The 21427-nt window shown below is 46.7% G+C and overlaps 1 protein-coding gene across 1 annotated transcript in view; it reads left to right on the top strand.

Moving 5' to 3' along the window:
• The window catches only part of CELF4 (CUGBP Elav-like family member 4), a 713388-nt gene extending 711034 nt beyond the window's left edge, over positions 1-2354 (top strand). Inside the window, exon 14 of the mRNA XM_077171756.1 lies at positions 998-2354. The gene's annotated coding sequence lies outside the window, so the exon portion shown is untranslated. The remainder of the gene's footprint in view (positions 1-997) is intronic.
• Positions 2355-21427: the final 19073 nt, after the last annotated feature.

The raw sequence follows: 21427 nt of genomic DNA, 5'->3' as shown, positions 1-21427 counted from the left end.
ATACACAGAAGGAAGGGTCCCTTTTACATTTTCAGACACAGACTGTATTTTCCCCTTCCCCTTGGGCTCTGTCACTTCACTTTCAACTCCCACAAGTAGTGCTTGGAGAGCAAAGAAAGTGGGGGAGAGGTGTGAGAAAGCTGAGCCATCTGCCTGGAGGAGAACAGGGATCCAGGCACTGGCAGATGAGCTCTGCAAGCACTGCCATGGTGTCCTCAGGTCCTGCCACGTGCTTCTGCATCCTCAGTCCCTGTCATGGGCACCCTCACACGTGGGGGAGATGGAGGGGAGTCTGGAGCACAGACCAAGGAAAATTGATGAGATGCCAGACTTCCAGAGACAGGCAGAGGTTTCCCCCCTCTGCTGCAGGAATGAAGGGCTGGTAATAAACTGTGGGGATAAACGGCAGCAGCTTCCCTCACTGCTTCTGTGTGCTCCCTGAGGGGGTGTTGGACCATGGCAGAGGGAGAGATTTAGTGAACAGCCACGGCCTCTGTGACAGCCGGCATCAAAAACACTCCCCAGCGCCAGCTGTCCTCAGACACAACTGGTCTTGCTCCATGGTTCCCCTGGCTGTAAGATGTCATTTTGTTGCTCTGCCTCATACTTCCCAATGTGACAAATTCCTTTTCAAGCAAAAGTCTTTCCTCCACCTCCTTCCCCCCATTATAAATATATGAGAAAAAACAAACAAACCAACAACAACCAGACAACCAACTCTTGACATAAATCCTTTCGGCTCAGGTTTTTTGATAAATACTAGTGTTTCTTTATCCTTCACATTTCACTCTTCTCCACAAACTCTGAGGAAGAGTTCCAGGCAAAGCTCAGCTCTTGAGTCTTCTCCAAGAAGCACCTTGGGAGAAGTCAATGTGTAGAATCTGGGCAGGGGAACTCTTCCTCTGCTTGTGGAGAGTGGACAAGACATGGAGTGAGCATGTGCCCAGGATGCTGCAGCATGGTTTGTCTGTAGATATTCTGTTTTATTTCATTGCAGGCATCACTTCAGTCGTTGTTATAGTGGAAATGGTCCCATCTAGCTGCCAATACCAACATCTGAGCCCGAGATCATCACTGTTTGGGTCAGCAGAGCTCTAGTCATCAGACCTGACTGCATCATCAGATTGCATGCACAAAACCTGTGACAAAGACCAGCACCAAGCTCCAAAGCCCAAACCTTCGCTCCCTCCTTGAGTGCTGCAGCCATGAGTCTGCTCCTTTCTGCTCTTCTTGGCTGCAGGCTGAGATGCAACATGGAACTGAACTGCCCACCTGAACTGACCCTTTCTCAGAGGATTTGATACCAAGGTGTGGGAAGCTGCATCCAGGTGCTTCCCTCTACATGCCAGCATTGGCAGAAAAGCAGAGGGGAGTCAGAACACAGAAGGATACAGAGGGGAAAGGAGTTCCTTGCTCCTGGCTTTGGGGGCTTGACAGAGTTTCTCAGATCCAGAAGGAGCCAGTCAGCGTTTTGGATCCCCTCCTGAGGTTCAGACCAGGCTTGCAGAATTCAGCCTCACAGAAGAAGGAAGCATAGTTTTGCTGGACCTCACCTGCATCTACGTTCTGGGCAGTGAATGAAGGAAACAGCTAAATTCCTGTCCAGCCAGCTGCTTTTCAAGGCTTGAGAGAGACAACTTTTACTGAACCTGTCAGAAAGGGTCTTGGGAAAAAGCCACCCCTCAGATGGCTGGCTAGCAAATGCCACTGCCCCCACCAGGCCACCAGCTACCTAAAATACAGTTGCAAGCCTGGTGCCTAAGCCAGGCACACCTGCTAATGTTCAACTTTTGTATTTTAACCTCAAGAGAAGCTCTTGTTATGGTGAAATATATGGGGCAGCAGACCATGGCAGCAGAGCTAAAGCCCATAGATCACAGAGTTAAATATTCTGCTGTGGGCTGAAAGTGAGAGCACACAGTTTCAGCCCATGTGTTGGTGGAAGTTATGAGCACGCGAGAAAAGGGGATTTATAATGAGAATGGCAATTCAACCTCAATTATAGTGCACGACTGTCTGCACACTATAAACTGAAGGTTTAATAATGAGGCAAGAAGGCTGAAGGAGAGAATTTCATTGTGTCTGTTTCACAGCCTGGAATTCTTACTAAATTCATCAGATTACTTGAGTTCTCCTGACAACTGTAGCAGTATAACTAATTTTAAAGGGGTTTATTGTATATTCAGACTGCAGCAGAAGATACGGGCAGAGAAAACCCCATAGCAAAAGAGAACTCCAGATTGAGGACTATAATGTATATGAGATTTGAAAGAAGTAAGTGCTAAAAGATGTAGACAGCAGTTTTTCAGGGTCCTTAACCTTGATGAATAAATGAATAAAATCCCTTAAAAAATTGCAGTGTTTCTTTCAAGTGGTTTCCAGCATGTTAATGATCAAGAGAAGCTGAGAAAATTGCTGGGAAAGGAGATGACTTTCCTCAATATGCTTTTACCACAGAGACTATGAGACAGACATGAATTGTAAGCAAATAATACGCAAAATATGACAGAGAGAGAAGAACAGAGGCTCTTTATCTGCCCATAATGCATTTGCATACAGATGTGTTGACTGCAAGACTTTGTGATGCTGCCAAATCAAAGCTTTAATGGAGACTTGGAGCCTTCCAGTTCTGCCATATTCAGGTACTTAGACAGGACTCCCCTGCACTGTGTTTACCTTACTACACCAAAAGAAAGAGAAAAGTACCTAATTTAAAAAGGGGCACAGAGAATACACAAAAGGCTTTATCCACCACCACAAGCATTCCACTCACCATGTACAATACCCCTCCAGCTAATAATGAAGACAAAGGGGCCTGAATAGCCCACCCCTCTAATTTCTTATCACCAAAGTCCCCTAAGTATTGCAGAAAAATTTCAAGACACGCCAGTAGAATGCACTACAGAAAAGGGGCATCTCCCCCCTTCTGCCACATGGGAAGGGAATGTTCTGGCATGGCCTTGCCCAAGGGAACTGGAGGAAGGTGTAACTGAGGCAGGGAGCATCAGGCACTGATGGGCAACTTGCCTGCTAAAAAATATCCCAGACTTAAAAAGCCATAAAATGGCAAAGGATAAAGGGGTGCTGAAGGCTCAAATTTTGAAGGTATCATCTCTAGCAAGGTTTTCACCCCTCAGTTTACTGTCTGACAGTGCTTGAAGACAATGCTCTTGTCTCTCCCTGTCTTTGAACTCTCCCCAGCACCAACATCACCCACACACCCCTCTTCTCTCCTGGCCCCACCAACCTCCAGGTAATAATGTAGCTGATTAGATCTTTCATCATTTTTATTGTTATCCACCCGCAGATTAATAAAACAGCGCTCCGGCTGTTTCTGGCTGACCACATTCCCTAATTTATCATAAAGGCTTAGCCTGAAACACTTCTGTCTGACATGTGGGGGGAGCTGCAGCCCCTCCCAGCTCAGCACAGCTGCGGGAGGGCCGTGGTCCGCAGCAATACCCGAATTCTCACCTCGCAGAGCAGAAGTTAACGCGCCGCAGCCGAGCCGCTAAAGCAAAATTACCAGAGATTGGTACCAGAGTCACAGAGGTGGAAAAATGGGGAGTTAACTCCAGCTCACTGGAGCACACTGCTTCATATCTGTACTGTCTCTTAATATGAGGGAATATGCTCTTAAAGCGCTCCAAATTTTCTGTTTAAAGACAGTAATTGCAAGGGTGACTTAACATGGCCTCAGGGACTATCCTGTAAGAATTGGAAGACTTGATCCCTTAAAAGTCAAGCTGGAGGAATCATGAAACTGACACTGGAGTTCCCACACATCCTTACCTTCTTCCTGTCCCCTCCTATCCTCTGCCATATCCCTTCCCTTCCTGCTTTGCCTTCCTCCTCTTCAGGCTACTGATTTACATGCAAAACTCAAATGTCTTGGAGTCCAAAGGAGGATTTTAACCCACAAACTCAATGTCCCCCAAAACCACACAGAGCTCTACTAAACTAATGGCCTCATTCATTTATTTGAAGCACATGACTGGCTAAGTGAAGGTGAATTCTTCAGTGGCCAGTGTTATAGGGAGTGCCTATTCACTGACATATTCACTGTTCTGCAACCCAAGGTAACAGAAAAGAGAAGAACTTCTGTCAGGTAAACATTTCCATAGGACTTTTCCTGTTTTAAACTGAACAAGAAAAAGAATTTTCAAATTAGCAAAAGAGGAAAAAAACAAGCAAAAAGGGTGAAAACCTTTTTGTTAAAGAAAAAAGTGGAAAAATTCTACAGAACCGATTCTGTTTTATAGAAAGATTCCATTTAATGAAAAAGTCAATTTTCTGATGAGAAATATTTTCAGGGGATACATTTCAGTCAGGGCTGTCAGCTGTTACTTGCCTTTCAACCACTGACCAAACCAAAGCAATCTTTGTCTTACAGAGCTGGGGTGTCATTTTGGGAAGAGCTGAGTGTAACAAGCCCTGGGGTGAAGGTGCAATAACAAGAACACACAGATACAAGTCACCATGAGAGAACAGCTCAAAGGCAGAGCATGTTTGAAAACAGCTGCCTCCCAGACAGGTAAGCCCTGCCTGGCTCCCTGCAGGAACTCAAAGATGTCCAACACAGTCTTCCACCAGACCTTACCAAAACCTTTATCTGAGAAAGAGCCTCAGACCTCCCAAGGTAGTGCAGTGACAGAGAGGGAAACAAGGATGGAGCAGGAAAAAGGCAGATAGGGTATGAATTTCTTCCTCCTTGAACACACACGTCCAGCTGGCTCATATGGCCCTGTGGTAAAGACAAGCATACTCACCCCCTGCAATGGAAGGCCATGGAAAACTGGCACGGTTGCCAGTCTCACCAGGAAAAGGTCTGAGCTGAGAACATGCAGGAAAAGCCCAGAGCTGCCAGTCTCTTCCAATGAAAAACACTTTATTTATTCTGATATCAAAAATATTCTCCTCGCTCTCTGCTATTATGTTTGTTTCTTCTCACTTTCATTTTTTGCTATTCCTTTTCCTCCTCCTCATTTTCAGCTGAGCCACCCAAAATTTCTGTGAGCTGAAGAACCAAGACTGATTTCACATGACTCAAGGCCAAGTCATTTTGTACGTGTGTGTGTGTGTGTGTGTGTGTGTGTGTGTGTGTTTTAGTCTCTCTTTGTTTTATTGGAATCCTGTGCTCACCAGAGCCTATGAAGGTATAACCCATGAACATCAGGGGCAGTTCCATGGACACCCTTCCTCTACACCTTTCTTCACAAAATGCACAGGAGCTTAAGAACTTTGAGATTTCTTTCTCCTCTACCTAAATCCTCTTCAAAGGAGTTAAAAGTTAACATTAGAGGGGCACCAACGAGTTGGAGGGCACATGAAGTACAATTCCATTTACCTTTCCACCTTTCAGAAGCCAGACCTTGGTGACACATATCCCCCCTCCTCCTTGTGCCTGATAGTTCATGCATGCTGCCTGATCAACCCCAGACCTGGGTTATCTTATTTCCTATGTCACCCTCACCTCTTTCTCCCTTTCTCCCACCAAACCTGAGACAGAAAACAGCAGTTAGAAAGATTATCATGAGCTGTTTTTTGGAACAGAGACCTAAGCAACAAGTCCCTCATGAACAAGTGATGCTTTGCCCAACCAAATCCTAAGGAAACCCTGGCAAAGTCAGGCTAAAATGGACCAAATGCAGTTTTTCTTAGCTTTCCCAGCCCAGGGAGGACATGGGTCTAATTCACAGCTCCCAGCCCAGCTCTGCAGTGACAGATGCTGCCTGGAACTGAAGGAGAAATGATGATGCAGGGCCGTTCCCTTCGAGATGCCGTTCTGTCACCATGGAGGCAGACAGCGTGCTCTCAACAAGTTTATCTGCAAAGTAACATGAAAATTCCTCACAGCAGGAGAGATTTGACAGGACGTGCCTAGCACAGCTTTATAAAAAGGTTTCTTCAAATGCTTCCAAATCCTGTGGATCTTTTTCTTGCTTTATCATCCTTTTCAACATCCTTCTTTCTCTCGCTTTTTCTTTTTTTTAGTGCCTTCACAAGGCACGTTTATCAACATCAAAGCACATTCTCTTACAGCTCAGTTTTTCTCTTCTGAATCCACTTTTGCAAAATCCAAACTACTATTTCTCTCCACACCCAGTGACTTCACCAGGAACAAAACTTGCCTCTGTGCACAAAATCTTCTTCAAATCTGGGCAGAATTGACACCCTAAGGCAGGGACTGAGATCCCCAACACAAAGGTGAATTCCCCTGAGACAGAGCATTTGTATTTGATATTCCTGCAAACTCCACTGTGCCTAAGCTAAATTTTGATTGCTACCTCACCTCTGAATTTCTCCTACCTCCCAAACCAAACCAGAGGTTCATGCTGCATTATACTCATAGGCTGCATTCAGAATGTTCAGCCCAGACAAACAATGCTCTGTGCTGTTGTCAGCAGAGAGATGCTGGAGGCTTGGTCCTGCCTGCACTGCAGGCAGCCAGGGCTCAGGCAATTGCCAGGTCCTTTCAGACCAGTTTCCTGGGCAGCTCAGCCAGCCTACCCACACGACAGGGCAGTGCTGAAGGTGCTGAAACCTGGGGTTCCCTCCCCACGTAGCCCCCAGGCCCCCTCAGGATACTCTAGCAATAGGCACACAGCTGATGTGAAGGAAAATTTGGGCCCAGGAACAGGTCTAAGCCTTTAGCCCCACACCCTCAAAGCTGTTAAACCTTCTCCTCCTCTCCCTGATTTCTTCCATTTTAAGGAAGAGCTCAGCCATGTTCTGTCAAGCTCTAGAAATATGAGTGTGTCTGCATGGCATAGGTAGGAAAGTTCTCAAGGCCCAGACTGGTCTGCAGCTGTGTACCAGACAAGATGACTTCATACAGGTCTGCTTTAATTAAAAACACCAAGGCAATCCCAGAGGATCTTTAAAATCCAAACCTGGATCACCTGGCAATCCCCACCTAGCAGAGCCTTACATCTCTTCTCCTCAGCACTGGCACTGCCATGGGGACAGGCTGAGCACAGCAGTAGCTTCAGAGAGGCTTTCTCCACCTTTTGGCAAATTTCATTTGGCAGCTGGCCATGGGAAGGCTGGAAACTGAGTTAAAGGATGTGCAGTCACCCTCCTCAGTGCATAAAGGGCTGTCTGTGTTGGGGTGGGGATGGGAGAAGGTGAAAGGGTAGTTGGAACTGTGAAGTTTGAAGGTGAAAAAAGTCTTTATATCTGGATTAGTGGAGTCCTGGGGCCTTCAAAAATAGTTAAAATTCCCTTTTTTGAGTAATGGAGAAGTAGTTTGCATTGATCTTAAGAATTTGCTTATAGTTTTCCCTGGAGTTCAATGTACTGGGGAGTGCAAAGCTGACACAGCTCAAAAGTTTTATGAACCTCAGGTAACAGCGTGAAAGGAAATTTTAATAAATATTACATTTATTTAAATTTAATTTCTTTCCTTGTTAATAATAAAAGCCAACCTTGGTCTTCTGGGCTTTTCTCATATGCCTGCTTAATACAGCAGCGAAATCGTGGAATTATTTATATTTTAACTTCATTTTCAGTAAATCGTCAATCATTCACCTTTCAAAAGCATTAAATTCAGAGACGAACAGCAGGGGAGAGGGAGACTGAAAAATAAATATTGACTTTCAGGGGTTTGTTTTGGGTTTTTTTAAGAACAGGGTTAGAAATAGAAGCTGTTGTGGGTGATGAGTAAAAGCTCAGAAAAAGGAAAAGTCATTTATGCCTATAGATTTCTCCCCATTATAGTCCTGCAACTCTGTTTCTGCTTTGTTTGCAGGAAGATACAGCAGCACTTATGGGTAGTGGCCCTTGCTGGCTTAAAGATACACTTGACTGAAAATTTTGGGTCCTCTTATCATTGGGTAAATGATCTTCCTTACCCAGGATACCCACTAGTATCCATAGATACTGGTATTGTCAGCAGCAGCAGAGATCCCAAGGAAAACCCAAGAAAAGAGGAATGACAGAATTGGGAAATCCACCAGGATTGCAATACGGTGTCACTTATGCTGTGTGAAGATTCCAGAGATTCCTCCTTTCAAATTCAGTGGCCCAATCCATGCCTAAAGATAATGGCAGCCTCTTGCTACAGGTGTCTGCTGCTCTCTGAGACACAAGGACTCCAGCCAGCTGCCCCTTGGCTGCTCTAGGAACCTTCTGTGGGGTTCTTGCTGGTCTGTGAGTGACAGCATCTCCTCAGTCCCCAAGTAACATCCACCCTCTGCACCAAACTCACCTGCTATCCCCCCCCAAAACCACCTGAAATCCCAGCCTGTGCAGGCTAAGACACATCTTAGAGAGGGGCTAAACACGGCCTGGCAGAGAGGAGGCAAAGGCCATACCTCATGTGTTGTGCTCATTACTCCCTCAGGGAACACTCAAGTCAGAGCCAAAGAGCACAGCAAGGGGAGCCCAGCCTTCAATTTGGGCTTCACAGCACCCCAGTGAGCCACCTGACAGACTGGGTTCAGCACAGCCAGGCCACACAGCCTTGCTTCAAAGGCCTCTGCAGGGGAAATCTCTCCCAAAACCTTTGGCAATTTGTTCCTGGAGACAATGACCAACACAACAAGTGCCTGGGTCCCTGTATTTATGTTCAGCTTGTGGGCACCGGCCTGTCTTGTGCCCTTCTTTCTCTTGGAGGTTTAAGAGCCCTCTAGAGCAGGTGCACACACACAGCAAGCTGCCACTCCAGCTCGCTGATGAGCTGAACAAATTGCTCTCTTGGAAGCGTTTTCTCCAGCCCAGATTTGTGTGGGTTTCTGCATCCTCTCCAATTTCTTGTTTTTCTTAACAAAGCACATGTCCCCAGACTGGAGATGGGTTGTTGTTTCTGTTGTCCAACCCCCTCCAAAGGTAAAATGAGTTTCACCAGTCTCCTTCAAGCTGACACCAGCTGGTCCCACCACCATACTGGGAATACAGGTCCAGACCAAGGACCTTCCTTTAGGGCCTCTAAATCACCTTCAGAGACATTGCCTTCTGCACCCTGGGATGGGCCAGCTGGGAAGCAGCTTGGCAGAGAAGGACCTGGGGGTCCTGGTGAACACCAAGCTGAGCACGAGCCATCAATGTGCCCCTGTCACAAACAAGGCTCCTGGGCTGATCACTGCCAGCAGATGGAGAGAGGAGATCCTTCTCCCCTGCTCAGCACAGGTGGGACAGGCCTGGAATGCTCTGTACAGCTCTCTGATACCCCACTGTCAGTGAACAGCATATTGGAACAAGTCCCACAAATGGCCACAAAAACTACAAATGAATTGGGGCATCTGATGTGTGAGGGAAACCTGAGAGCTGTGTTGGCCAGAGTGTTGAAGAGATGGGGACCTTAGGAGAATCTTATCAATAATTATAAATACCTGGTGGGTACAAGTAAAGAAGACAGGTCCAGAATCTTCTCTGTGATGCCAGGGAAAGGCCAAGGAGCACAAACTGAAATACAGGAAATTCCATTTAAATGCATGAAAAAGCATTTTTTAACATTTTTAACAACCTGCTCTGGCTGCCCCTATTCTGAGCAGAAGGGGCTGGAGCAGATGAACCCCAGGGATGCCTTCCAACCTTTCCAATCTCAGCTGTTCTGTGATTCTGATGTTCACCAGCCCATATTTCCACCTGTCCTCCCGGTTCCTATTCTCTCTCCTGGTTTGATTCTGTGAAAATATATGTTCTACATGCCTGGACTGCTGATATCCTTTACACACATCCTCAAGCCATATTAATCACTCCTCCAAACTTTAGGTTATCTGTACAATTTAGCCAGCAGCGTTGTTTTTATGTATTTCCAGACCATTGATGGAAACATTAATTTGCATCTAAGTTATAACTGCCTTCTCAGGAATGCCATAGGAAAGTGCTCATTAAACAGATTTCCTGCTCATAATTTCTGTCCAAGATCTGTCAGCTACCCATTGCTCAATCCATCAAATATCACCACATAAAAGAAACACAGATTTCCAGTCCATATAGTCTTTATGTCCTATTTCTCTCCATTTAACAGCAACAGAGACCTAGGAAATGACTGCAAGAACTGCAACACATCCACACCCCCACACATTCTCCACGCTTCTGGCAGCTGCATGTTTTAAGAGCAGCAATGGCAACCAAACTGTTGGGTCCTACAGTGAGCAGTGGATTACTCTAGTTCCCTTTAAGTGGTTTGCATGTTAGCTGTTCACTGTCACAATGAATTTGATTTTATGATTTTATGCCCCAAGAAAAACTACCTCCCCTTTTCTGTTTAAAACTTTTGTGCAGTATTTTCACTGGATGTTCTCTCCTTTATGCCACATGGGAAGCTGTGAGTCATTTTGCCTTCTTCATGTAATCTCTAGCACTCAAGATTTCATAGCCTTCCATTCAGGCCGCCTCATCAGCCTCACTGTGCCAGAATTGTTTCCAGGGAAGAAGTTCTATCATTCCCACTCCTTCCTTGGAGCTGGTGCTAGATGTCTGCAGAAAGCCAGGCTGGGTTTTGTCCTCTGCTGCCCTCACACCACGCTGCCTCTGCAGCTCCCATGGCCTGAAACCACCCCTGTCTGGGTTGCATCCAGTTGGGACAACACATTTCCTTAGGAAGCAGGGCATGAACCTCTCTGGTTCACAAGGAAACAGAGGCTGGAGCCCTTACAAGCCTCTGCCCTTTGCACAAAAAGCATTCTCCTTCCCTGCTGCCCTCCCCGGGCAGGCAGGCAGGCCACAGCTCACCGTGCGAGCAAGCATGTGAAAGGGGAAACAAAAATTAAGCAGTGGCTAAAGGAATAGGAGAAGAAAAACAGATGAACCCCTGGAGTCTGGGGCTGAGCAGCACGAGCAGTCGGAGCCCCTGGAAGCCAGCTCATCCATGCACACTGCCCTTGCTGCCTCCCTGTTCCCAGGAGGGGGCCTAATAAATTTTACAAAAGAGCAAACAGCTGAGAAATGCTCATATTTAAAAATATATTGAGAGAATTTGCATGTTGTTCCCTTTTGTGTGGGGATGGCATTTATACACCCGGCATTTCAGCAGCACCGCATCTCAGAGCACTTTACATAGCAATTAATTACACACTGGTAGTGGAGTGACTGTCTACAGGCAAACTCATCAGCCATTATCCACTCAGCAACATCCAGCGTACAGCTGTGAACATTTGCATTAGCAGAAAGTCATCCTGGCTGCCATTAGCAGGGTGCAGGGTGTCAGCAAGGGTGAGAGGGGTCGGTGCATCCCTCACTCCTTCCCAAAAAGCCTTTGACAGGCACCGTCACAGCTTTCACAGCCAAACCTGTGACCCTTCCCTCATTCGACCCCAGGGAGATGCCATCAGCTCACAGCACACTGCAGCCCAGATCCTGCACCATAATGCCAGCTTCTCCTACAAGATGGGAAACACTCTTGGAAGAGAGACTTCTGAGATAGCACATAAAGGTACAATCAGCAAATCTGTGGAGTGGATGGCTTTATGGTAGGAGCACTGCTGTGGACAGTGACAGTTTCTATCTCATTTCCTCCATGACACCTCCATGCCCCAGGATTACTTCAGCACTCCCCAGGTCTCTTCCATAAACCAAACTGGAAAGACACTGAAGATCTGAAAGACCAATGTCTGATACCTGCTGTGGCCTCAATGCTATTTGGAAGTACTTTACAATGCCAGATTCTCTCCTGAGTCCCTTTGCCTCTGTTTCACCCACAGCATGGCAAAAACAAAAGCACCACAACCAAGAGACCAAAGGAAACCTGTGAGCAAAGAAGATCCCAGTAGGGCACTGACCTTCAGAGGGGTCCTGAGGACAAGAGACCAACCAGCAGTACTCACAGAACCCAGAGATATCCTAGCTAAAGCATTAAAATAAACTCCTATTCTATAGCTTTACCACCAGTTGTAAAAATGTCCCTGGACACTAGAACTTGATCTTCTGTATTGTAAGTTGTTAAAACACTACCTGGCATGTTTTTGGCACAATCTAGCTAGGATGCTCCCAAATGATGCCTAGACACAGCCTGGGAATTAGCACAGACTAGTGCCCATTCTCAGTAGGCAATTTGGATGCAATCCCCCTTTTTTGGAGGGTGAGAGAATTCAATAGTACAGATGCAGGATATCCTGTGCCAGCTGGCCTCTGCACAAGAGAGCAGACCTAGCTACAGTTAATTTACAGGTATAGATGCAGCCTCAGAGTCCTGGACAACATCCAGACAATGATTGCACCCTCCTCCTTTCAATTTCACCAGCCTGAATTGCAAAAGAAAGCCACAATGCTTCTAATCTTTAATTGCTTCTGTGGACCACTGAAATGGTTCTGTCTTTTGATCCTGGATAAGTTGATCTTTGAATTTCCGAAAGTTGGAGTGTATGAAGTCTTTGGAGCTCCTTTGAAGGGCCACATGAGATATGACTGCAGCACAAAACCACTAGGGTCTCTTCTTTCTATCTTGCTTGTGTTTCATGTGTGCAAAAATATCCAAAGCAATTATTCATCCTGCGAGGCTGGCGTGTCTTCCTTGCTGAGCCCACCAAGCCGCCATGAGCCCAGAGAGAGCAAACAAGCACAATCATCATTGCCATGGGGCAGGCACCAAATCTCAGCCAAGAAGGAGACAGGAAAATCAGCTACAAACCTGTGTATCACAGACCTTTTCCAGTTTGTGCTTTCTAAAGAACCCAAGTTGTGTGGATGAGGAAGATCTAACAGACTCGGGAGGATAAACAGGGTCTTACAAAAGATGACATTGGTGCGCAAACTCCAAGCCCTCCAGCTTGGAGTCTTCCTCTCATTAAAGCTGAATAAACCAGAATTCTGGCAGGATGGGATCACTGCCTGAAGGCAGAACAGGTCTCTCTGCTCAATCTGCCTACCCACTCCACAGCCTGAAGTTGCTACCCAGGGCTGCAGGAGCTGTGGCACTAGAGGTAGCATGGTCTCTTCCCAGAGCCTTCTGCAAAGAAGAGAAGGGAATCAAAGTTTCAGTGTCTGGAGAGGGGGAAATCCTTCCAAGTAGCTGATTTACAGCAAAACCACAGAATCTTTGGAAACAGAATAAGATAATCTCTGTGAGGTTTCCTTTATCTTGTTTTTGCTGCCAGATTTCTGACATTCCTTTGGGGTAGAGACAGGAACATTTTAATGAACTTCTGGGAGATGGGGTACTTATTCCACTCTTTCATGTAGGCTGGATCCCATTACGAGGTTGCCCCATATCACATTTAATCATTCATTTGTCTCCTGTGAGACCTCCCCATTTCTTCCCCAAACACACCTCAAACTCCTTTCAAAACCCTGGCAACCCATAGAAACTGCCACCTGGCTTTGGGATTTCAATAGTGTGTCCCTGTTCAGGGACTTCAACATAGGCAGTAAAACAATTCAGGACATTGAGAAGGATATTCCTGAGGTGACAAGAAATGGGAACATTCAAGGCCACAGCTCTCTGTGCTCAGATGTCCATGAAGAGCCAGCAGCCACCAGGCTTGGCTTGGGGACTTCACTTCTATTGGGCCCCTGGAAGCCTCTGTAGCCAAGGCAACTTTTTTTCATGCTAGTGCTATAGGGATTTTGATTAGTTTTGTGCACTTTATCTCCATCCCAGGCTGTAGGGAAGAGTGCCTGATCCCCTGGCTTTTACCTGCTGCTGGTATCCCTCTCCACAGCTGTCTCCCAGACAGGGGAGCAGAGCAGAAACTGCTTTTTCTGTGATGCACAGCCACATCCTGAGAAGCAGAGCTGGGAAGCAGAGCTGCAAACCACCAGTCAATTGCACAGATTCCACTAGAGACCATTTCAGAGAAGGCACTGAGCTTGATAATGCTGATTTACAGGTGGTGCAGCTTCCCTTGCCGTGGGAATTGCCGGGTGGCGTTCCCTGGCCTGCACGATGCTGGAGGTCAGGCTGCTGATCAGAGCGGTCCCATCTGGCCTGAAAATCTATAAATTCAGATCTGGATGAAATTGGGCAATTTTGGATTTGGATAAGCATTCATGAATTTAAATGAATAAATAATAATATAATAATAAATCATTCATCTCACTGTCTAGCATGCGAGTCCCCTCGAAGACCTGCAGTTCAGAAGCAGCCAAAGTTTGACTACCTCTGCAATTAGAGCCAATGAATTTCAAATGAGGGGGAGGGAAGGATAAAAAGAAGAAGAAATGTTGGGGGGGACCATTTATTCAAAGCAACTTTCACCTCCCTGCAGGCCATACAAGGACTAGATGCTAACAAATTTATCTCACTGCTGGCTCAGGGTAGTGGCACTGGTGAGAGTTTCCATCTCCCAATACATGTACTCAAGACAAGCAAGATCCATAAATCCAGTGGGCTCCAGATCTGCTATGTTAATATAAAGCTTGCACTCCTCACAGCTGGCTCACAGGGCTAGGCTCAAGACTTTCTGATTCAATCCCAGGTAACCACAGAGGGCAGGTACATTTCCTTTTGGTTGTATTATGGAAAAGAGCTTTGGGCTAGAGCAATGTTGTGCCCTGCTCAGAGTCAGGCCCTCTCCAATGAGAGGTAAATCCATGGGCAGTCACCAAGGTGGAGAGGAGACAACAGGCTGGGCTGCACTTCTGATGGGCAATCTCCACTCCTGATCTCTCACCCACAGCTGTCTCCTCATTCCTACTGAGGGGCCTTTGCCAGCCACTCCCTTTGTGCAAAATTCCCAGCACTGTTCTGTCCTTCTCCTCCTCACCCTTCCCACTGCTATATCCCCTTGAACCACCCCTAAACCAATTCTGTCCTGATTCTCCCTGGTGAGTTTCTGCCCTCCCCAAACCTTTGTGTTTAATTTCCTCTCTAAACCAGCTCTTGCAGCTTCCCCCAGTTCAGCCTCCTTCACTCATTTCATTAACATGCTGTTTACTTCTGCTTGTAGATCATTAGCAGCAATATTAAACAACTGGCAGCCTGCCCAGGAGGCTGTGATCTCCAGGGTTGATGACTTGTTTTATTTTCCCTCCCTGAGAGAGCAGCAAAAGCATCAGAGTTGGGTGGACATGGAAGGACCCGAGCCCGGAGCAGAGATGGGAGAGGCGGCTTTTTGCCTTTCCTAGTAAATCTGCACTCTGCTTTGCCTTAAAATTCTTCACACATGTAGGCCCTTCTCTAATGGGCATGCTTCTGATATCTTTATTTGGACCATTTTCTTGAAATAGGCCTTTGCCACCCCTTGCTCCTCTTAAAATCACTTGGTTTGGAATCGATGAGTCCACATCTGGGACTGCATCTCAGATCAATCTCCTTTCAGGCCCCTTGTATCACAAATTCCTTCTGCTTTCCTACTGAAAGATGAGCCAGCAAACTTATGGACTGATTTCACTCTGTCATCTTGCTCTGGCACAGGGATTTAACTCCTTACAGGAGAACTCATCTCCACGACTCAGACTCTTGAGGTTCTCATATGTTTCCCTTAGAAAATTCCTCTAAGGAACTTTGCAGAGGTGTGGGAAAATTTTATGCTCAACTCAGAAACTCAGAAAATATTTTCAGTAACCCAGACCAAGTATGAAATGAACCCAAGGCAATCTATGAAGCCAGGAGGAAGCTCAGACCAGAGCAAAGGCACTTTGGTACCTTGCAACAGCTACTCTGTAGTGAACAAAGCAGAGAACTGGCTGCATATTTTCATTAAATATTCATCCATTTGCTTTTTAATAGGATGAATTTTTTTTTCTTTTTCTGCCAGGGAAAGCTGAAGGGAAGGAAGGGTGAAAGGGAATTGGCACACTCAAAATTTTCCAATATCATGTCAACAGAAATGTCACTTGAAAATTCTAATTCAAACAATTTTGACTCATCTCTGCTCATATTTCCAGTGCCTCCACAGTGGCCCCTTGGGCTGTTGGCCACCTCCTCCTTGGACAGACAGAGACTGCCCTGTCCACACAGGACTTGCAGGGGCCTGCTGTTAGCACTGTAAAAAATTCCAATGCTAGTAGGAATATCTTCAGAATATGCTCATGCTCCTTCTTTGCTCCTTCTTTTTTTCCAGATCAGGCTGTTGCCAGCCACCATCACAAAAGCCTGGAAAACTACCTCTGGATTGCTCACCCAAGGCACACTTACACCAGTTTGTTCCTGTTCTAGCACTGCCACAAAGCATTTTCCTCCACTCTGCCCACAGGGGAATCTTTGGGGAATCACTGGGTCCCCTCTTGGCCCCAGGTAATTGGGTTAAGGACACCAAACCCTTTGGACTCTCTCTACCTGAAGCAAAGTGACTCTTCTTCTAACCCATGGTCAGCAGATGCTGCCATCAGGAACTGACATAATGAATTCGAGTAAAAAGCCTCCTTTCTGTTCAAGTAGCTCCCTCCCCCTGGTGTGCTGCTATTTCAGACAGACTTGAGAGTGTTTTTCACTCAAAGGCCTTCCATCAAAGGCCACTCATGTGGGACACAGACCTTTTTGTAGTGTTTCAGTCACTCTTTATGATTTCACTCTTTCTCCACCTTGCTGCCTGTTTTCCCCACACCTTCCTGGCCACAGGCACCACACACTGTTCCAGAGGTATCCTGCTGTGTCCATCACTCCATGGACACAGACTGCTGTGTCCCCACCTCCAGGAGTGTGCAGCAGAGCTGTGTGACACACAGAAGCTGCATTTGCTCTTCACCCCCAGGTTCCTAATGTCCTCACATGGCCTTTTATCTCTGCTTCCCTGCCCACTTGTATTCACACTATTCCCAAGCCAAACATTCAAGCTATCATTCCCTGCTTGTCCTTCCAGCCTCCCCAAATCTTTTTGTTTTACTTCCACTGTCCAAACCAGCGCCTCTAGCTCCTCCCAGTTTAGCTTCACCCACACATTTCATTAACATGTTGTTTATTCCCACTTCTGGATGATTAGGGAAGACATTAAATGACTGGCAGCCTGCCCAGAGAGGCCATTACCTTTGGGGTTGATGACTTGTTTTATGCACCTCTCACAGTGGTCTGGAGAGCAGGTCTGGAGGGTCCTAAGCAGCACAGGGAAGATCCAGAGGAAGCTCCACATCTCCACATTTTCAGTGCACTGATGATCTCTGCCTGCCCCCCAGCCCCGTGTGGAGTCACTGGGACAGCCCCAGTGGAGCCTTTTAAGAGGGACCAAGAGGGCATGAGGAAGACGGCTGATAGGGAACATGACTCCTGGTCAGGGGCTTTTCCTGCTCTGCAAAACCGGGAGAAAAGAAGGGGGGAAACTAAACTAAAGCATGCAGGACATCCTCTGGCAATGCCACACAGTGCCCTCACCACCTGTGAGGGGTGGGGGACGACCTGACGGCGTGGTGTCTGTAAACTCATTAAAATGTTACATTTCAGAGTGTGTTTTAACTCTGACTGAGGTGAAGGTGGTTCTTTAGGGAAAATACCCTCTGAGCACCAGAGTCTGGGTGGTCTCAGTGGGGAGTTCTCGGGAGGTTGCAGTTTATTGCAGCCCCGAGACATGTGAAAAGTCTCTGTTTCGGCCTGCACGTTCGAAGAATGAGTCGGAGTTCTTCAGTTCTCAGTCTCAGAGTTGTTTATTGTATCTCATCTATGAAAATTCTTCTCCTGCCCTGCTGAGGTCCATCCAGCAGGACAATTCCAGGCACTCTGCCTGCCCCTGGGGCAGTGTTATCTCTTTATACTACAAACTACATATAACATGTTTACAATTACTTTCCAGTACCTATCACCTGTGTTATACAGTGAGTTTCTACTCTAAACCAATCCAAAAGTACCGACATCACAGCAGAAGATGGAGGTAGAGAAGAAGAAGAAGAAAGGCTGGACATACCCAAGTCCCTCCATCTTGTCCCCAAAACTCCTATTCTAAAATCCCCAAAATCTGCTTTTTCACCTAGTGATAATTTCATTATTACACTACTTAAACTTCTGTGGCTTTCAGGTCTTCATACAAAGCTGGTAATTTGCTCCACAGGTCATAATCAAACCCACAGGTGTTCTGGGCTGTGTGCCAGGGTCTCTGAGCCCCCTGTCAGGGGTCCTGGCAACGCTGGACACCCAGAGGGATGTCTGAGTTCCGACAGGGAGTTGGGTAAAATCCCTTTGCAGATCCTCTCTCAGCCTTCCTGAGCCCAAGTTTCAGAGGAACAAAAGCTGTCAGGTGCACACTGTGGAGGGGATGGTTTTACCAGGCACCTGGGGGTCCCAGGACTGCTGTGAAGACAGACACCTTGACACCTGACAAGCTGCAGCCTCAGATCTCTGCTTCCAATTCCCCAGGGGGAAAAACACTTTTCCTTGGAAAAGATCTCCTTGCCAATGCAGTGCCCACCACCAAAAACCCTCCAAAGGGCAACTTACACCAGGACAACATGTTTCCTCATGGTCACTTTTCCAGATTTGGTGTTCTTTGGAGATTCTCAGCCTGCCAGATTAGTCTGGACAGTCACTGGAATGCCTCAGAGCAAGGATTTTGCTGAGCAGCTCCGAGTGTAGCAGTGGTTCCAGACCAGAGCCCTTCCCCACATGAGCAGTCACATTTTCACCAGGCAGGCTGCTTTCAGTGCAAAGAAGATGCTGGTCACCCTTACAGAAAAGCACTCTCTTTTGGGGCTTTTAGAAATACAGATCTTACCTGCCTTTTACACTCCTTTAAAGAACAAGATGCAAAGCGATCTCTTCCCCAATGAATAAAATCACTGAATTGAGAAAGAAAATGTACCAGGTGGCTCCCACTCTTTCCCGCCTTAAAAAAAACAAAAAGGAAGAAGAAGAAAAGAAGGTAAGAAAAAGGTTTTGAGCTGTTCTTCAAAGGCTGTCTGATTTGCTTTGAATAATATAAAATGATGATGGAGGGAAAAAAGAGAATATTAAACTCAAGGCTGTAAAAGCTCTGCTCTCAGGCTGAGCCACTGAAAAAGATGTACACTTTTCATGAAATAACTGCAATGGTCTCTCCTTGTCTCTGTAACAGCTGGGGGACCAGCAGCGAGGCAAACCTGAGCCCAAACATGGCCTGGGCAACAAAAGCTGGGGTGCTCCTTCCCTGGAGATGTATCCCCCCTTGGTACATCCAAATGCCCCACACCTCACTGTGGGTTTCTCCACCAGACTCCCCTGTGTGCCCCCATCCTGGGCCAGAGCTCCCAGAAAAGGGAGGCAGGAAAGTAGGACAGGAGGGACATGTGGAAAGAGAGGGGAAAATGAACGAAAAAGTATTTTCTTCTGAGATCCCCCGAGAAAATTAGTGTGAAGCTGGAAGGAGCTGATTGCTGTCAAGGCCTGCCAGAGCCCAGATAGCCAGCTGCAGTCCCCAGGCACAAATGTGATAATAGCCAACAAGCTAAAATCATTAACAGTAACGATTGCCTCTGGAAAGACCCCAACACCTAGGAGGAAAAACCAGTGACAGGAGAGGGAGAGGAAAAAAAATTAAAAGAGAGAAATTGTAATTTCCTCTTAGCATTTCTGCACTCTGTTTTCCATAACCCTCTGATCCCAATAAAGACTGCCTCACCTAGTTATGGCTCAGTCTGGCTTTCCCCAGCTGGACTCCAATGATCAGCTCTTCTCCCTCTATTTGCTGGTGGGAGAGCAGAGAGAATGAGGGTGAGGGAGGAGAGGAAAATACTTGGTGAAAATAGCCCTCACCCTTGGCTGGATGGACAGCTCTTACAGATGTTGACTACTAAAAAAAAAAAAAATCTTTATAGCTTTGCTTGGATGAGCCAAGCCCATGCAAGCCCATGTGATGAACATCTGGGGTGTCCCCACAGCCCATGACATGTGGCACAGAAAGGCACAGAAAGAGGGGAAAAAAATCCCTTTCTCAAGCAGATCTCTGAAGTGCCAGAGACAAAAGGAGTACTGGAGTGGTCTGTTCTGGGACCAGTCTGGATCAACTTCTTCAACAGCAAATTGGAGAGAGGATGAGAATTTGCAAATGGTGCCAAAATTAAAGGACTACTCCAAGCTATGCTCAGAGACAAGAAAAGTTTGGGATGGATATAGGAAAAATATTCTTCCCCATGAAGAGAGTCAAGCACTGGCAAAGCTGCCCAGACAGCTCATCCATCCCAGAGCCTATGGCATGCCCATTCCTGAAGGTTTACAAGAACCATCAGGATAAAGCCCTGAGCAGCCTGGTCCCATCTCACAGCTGGCCCTGCCTTTGGGAGGCTGCACCAGAGACCTCGTGAGGTCCCTGTCAGCCTGAATCATCCTGTGACCCAAATCAGACACCAATGGCTCCACTCTCTGGCCACACAGCCAGCTTCACCACCCTTGCTCTGTCAGCACACCTCTGCCTCTTCCAGCATCCTAATACTCCTGGGAATGACTCTTTCCTCCGAGGAATTTTCTGTGACAATCAGAATTGGAAAGCAGGCCGTAATGAGTCTGTGTGCTCTGTGTCAAAATGAAACATTTTCAGCTAAGCCCCTTGACTGCAAGGCCCCTTAAATCTTTAGCAACTCACATCCCAGTCTGCAAACCTGAGAAGATTTCTTCTTGCTTCCCAACCCTTTACCCTATCCAGGCTTTCTATTTTTCTAACCCCATCTCAAAGCAAACTCCATGTGAGAAGCTTTTGGTTAAATCAAATGCTTCTGCAATGAAGGAAAATAACATCATTTTTTAACAATAAAAACAACAGATTTTGGCTCCAGTTGTATTTGTGAGAACATTGGATTCGTGTGTAGGATTTCATGCTTTATCTTGGTACAGCCCCATGTGCCAAGCGGGTGTATTCGGGGGTAGGTGGTGGGAAATGGCAAAATTATGAATTTGCCCCTGAAGTATATAGCCCAGAGCACAGCCTGCCCAGGACAGTGCTAATATTAGGGAGAGAGGAGTAAATTCACCCTAAAAATCCCCAGTATAATGCAAGGCTACATTTACCATGTTCTCTTTGGACTCATTTGCCTTTTTGCAAACAATTCTCTGCAGAGCCATGGCTGACATTCAGGAAAGAGCAACGAAGTGGAGCACCAGGAGCTTTTTGCACCAGCCAGTGAGCCCATTGCTAAGCTGCTTTGTGCAGGAGTTGTAGAAATCACATCCCATGCTGACATTCACCTTCTTGGGGAGCTGGCGGGGAGGACCACATTCCTTTCCAAAGATTGTCAGGGCTCAGAGAAGCATTTAGCAAAGCCACACTGAACCTGTTCAGATGCAGCTGGAGTTTGTAAAATAGGGAGCTCTTCTTCCAAAATTAATTCCTGGCTTTGGATTTCTCTGATGTAAAGAGTTTAATTTTCCAGCTCAGAAAACTCTGTGCTGTTCCTTTAGTGAAGGGATAGGAAGGTTCTCAGCCTCCCTACCCTGACCAGCAAAAACACAAATTCTCAGGCTGTTTCTGAGAAGTTTCCTCCTGCACCTCTTCTTCCCCACAGGATATCCTCACATGTCCTTCAGTCCCAGGCTCAGTGTCGTGGTGGGAGAACACTGCACCAGCTCAACAGCACTGCCCCGGGGGAGCAGTGTGATCCTCGGGGCTCTCTGAGAGCAGGCAGCGAGCTGTGGGGTTTGTCCAAGCTCCCA

Source organism: Agelaius phoeniceus, chromosome Z, assembly GCF_051311805.1.
Source record: "Agelaius phoeniceus isolate bAgePho1 chromosome Z, bAgePho1.hap1, whole genome shotgun sequence".
Taxonomy (NCBI): Eukaryota; Metazoa; Chordata; class Aves; order Passeriformes; family Icteridae; genus Agelaius; species Agelaius phoeniceus.
This window is presented reverse-complemented; position numbering and strand designations above follow the sequence as displayed.